Here is a 3,230-nt window from a genome sequence, read left to right as displayed (position 1 = left end):
ACTACTTCCCCCTTGCCTCCTGATGTTTTGACTCTTGAAACTGAAACCACCTCACATCTTAACTGTCTTACAAGAACTTGAGTTCCCTTGCTTTGCCTTTTTGTTCACGTTTCCTGCATTTGTTTTAGGCTTAACAGCTGCTTTCCATACAAGGGTTCAATTGAAGCCTGCACCTCACAGGCCCATTTCTCCTTTTTCAGTCATGCAAGTGCAGAGCAGTTCCTGGAAGCCATGAAGCTTCTCGCAGGTCTAACGCTACAGAGCAAATAGAACTGGGCTGAGCGCAACCAAGTGCAGCAGGATCAAGCTCTTGGCCTATAGATCACACCAGCTACACACCAAATGGTTTTACACCAGTTTTCCTTAGCTCTAGGAGTGCAAAATGGATGCAAAAAGAATGTGCAAAGGCATGTGAGAGTCAGGCAGTCATAGCAGCTGGGACTTCAGGTGCCTAAACCAAACACAGAGCTACAGTGGCAAAACACAGCCTCACAGACTGCTGGTAACAGAGCCAAATACAAGGAATGTGGGCTTAGTCTGCCCATAGCCCTCCTTGGGCAAAACAATTCCAAAGAATGCTTCAGGATGGCTTATTGGGCTCTGAGCACATCACTCACAGGAAACACATCACCTGCGACTAGCAAAGAGATCTCGGAAAGCCAAGGGTCCAGAGTCCCACCTCACACCACTGTACAGCCAAGCTACCTTCAAGGATGCCAATGGAATCACACTGTATTTACCTTGGCACAGCCAGGGCCACAGTTTGGACCAAGACCTCACAGGATCGGTTAGATTCCACTACAGGGAAACTTCACACAGCCCTCCTTTGCTGTCCCGCTGCTGTCAGTAGCTGAAAGGGTGTGCCAGGATTTATGAGCCTGAAAGTGGACTTGTGCTTGTTTAAAACAAACAAACCCAAGCCCTACCTAAAAACGGGGCAGATGTGAAACACTTCAGCCAGATTGTCTCTGTCACACAAGAGCAGGGATCAGAAATGCCTGCCCCATCAGCCTCAAACGTTGCAAATGAGAGAGATCACAAGGGCAAAGGAAACAATCAGACACTCCTCTTGTACAGGAGGAGTTTTTCCACAGGCATGAGGCACCTGGCTATCATTTGTGCCTTTGAACCGACTTCCCTCACCGGGCATTTGGACTCAGCTGAGTGCTAAGGGAACACTAGATGCACATGAGGTGTGAGAACGACAGCTTTACAGTTACCAGGTTAGAACTGCAAATTATCCAAGAGGTAGGGCAAGTTTCTTTACAAAGAAACACTTCCACGTCCATGCACCACTGAGAAATCCATTCATGATCTTCACTGAAAGCAAAGGCTAGACCTCAGTTTTCCTTTCCTGGGGGAAACAGGAGAGAAAGGACAGACAAGCAGATGCGGGCCGCCTCAACACAGCAGCTTGCATCAATCTTCTCCTCTCGCCCAGTTTTGGTTAAGTTTTGTAGTGTTCCATTTCATTAGGAAAAAAAGTGGCAACCACAGAACTCTTTGCCTGAAGATTGCATTCTGGCTGATTAGAAAGTGCCTGGGATGTATCAGGGTCATTAGTGCAAAACAGAAGATCTCACAGACATCCCAGGCAACCAGACTTCCCTTCCTGCAATGGCTGTCAGTGCTCCAGCCTTGTCACTTCCCTGCTTGTAAATTCATGACATTCAGAGGAATAATACTTTTAGTGTAAACAGTAACCATCAACAAGCCTGGCACTACTGCCAGGCATTATAGAGAAAAAGGAAGCAAAACACAAACCCAAGCCCCCACACCCCACCATTTGAACAGGAAATCAGCCCCAGGGTCAGAAAGAGGTCCAGAGCATTCTCAGCCCTGCATGACCGTCTGCTTCCTGCCCTGCACAATGGGTGCAGTGCAAGGGAACTGCTTCCAGTAATAGGAACAAAAGTAACTTTCAAGGTTGCACACTGAACAATCGCTTTGCCAGTTGTTCTTTGATGCCAAGTGGTTGAGTTTGCCAAACTTAGCTCTTTTTCATTTTAGAAGCTTAAGGAATGGAAATAAGCTGCTTTGTATACTTTCCAGGGAGGGGATTTATTGGATGATCTCTACACTTGACAAAGCCCAGGACTACCCACTCCAGTTTTTAACAGCAGCCCTTGCCAAAGGATGGTACCAGACATCCAATAACTGAGTATGGCTCTCTTCCCTCCCTGTGTTTTGCACCATGTCCAAAACAACTACAAGGGAATTCAGCTTATACCAGTGTAAAACCTTGCTTGGCTGCAGTGGTGTGAAAGTTCAGAGCTTAGCTTGCAAAGAACAAATCAAAGGAGATCTATAATTAGCATGCTCGCTTCTATACAACTGGAAATGACTACACCCCATGGAAGAATTTGGTACAATAAGCCATCCAGAAGCATTTTGACTGCACCTACCTCTTCTATACAAAACTCAAGTGTTACAAGAGTCTGTCATTGTTCAGCAAGAACTGCAACAGGAGAGTGCGAGCTTCGTTCTGGTTTACATTCTGAAGCACAGTATCATCGAAAACTGAGAACAGAATCCCAAGCTGAGGAATGGGAGGGACTGGGGTCAAGAAAGAGGAGAGTGAGCAATTACACCAGATCAGACAAATTTAGTGTTTTGAAGCTACACAACAAAGTTTAGCTTTTCCTTTTATTTGTTTCAAGTTTTGGTGTAGAAAGTACGTGCGGATGCTGACGCAACCTTCCCTGTAAGTGCTCAATCTAGCAACAAACAAAGTTTTGGTGTGTTCAGTTTGGTTCGAAACATTTCCTTGAAGTGAAGACCTGTAATGCCACCGAAACCAAAACTTTGTTACTGTTGACAAAAAATAAAGCAACTTTTCTTTACAAGCATTACTTCCCCCCCCCCCCCCCCCCCCCCCCCCCCAACTTAAATAAAAACCTGAAGCTTTCCCGTAATTCCTTTGGTCTTCTCACCAAATTCCACGCTACCTCAAGACAAGCTCTCTTTTGGAAGTTCAGCTGAATTGCAGTGAAGCTGCTAAAATTAACAGAGAAGAATTGCTGTGGTAGAGTTTTCCCCCCCCTGCTAGTTTCTCGGGAGTTTAAGACTGAAAGACATTACCGATGCCTCAAAGCGAGGCTTCGAATCGTCTCTACAAGAACAAGAGAAAACAAAATCCAATTAGAAGTTCCACTGAAGGTGCCTGGCAAAAAATTATCTCCATAAAACGATGTTTTGCTTCCAGTAATTTTTCTTTTGTACGTTGTTGT

Source organism: Dryobates pubescens, chromosome 11 (assembly GCF_014839835.1).
Source record: "Dryobates pubescens isolate bDryPub1 chromosome 11, bDryPub1.pri, whole genome shotgun sequence".
NCBI lineage: Eukaryota > Metazoa > Chordata > Aves > Piciformes > Picidae > Dryobates > Dryobates pubescens.
Note: the sequence above shows the minus strand (reverse complement) of the source record.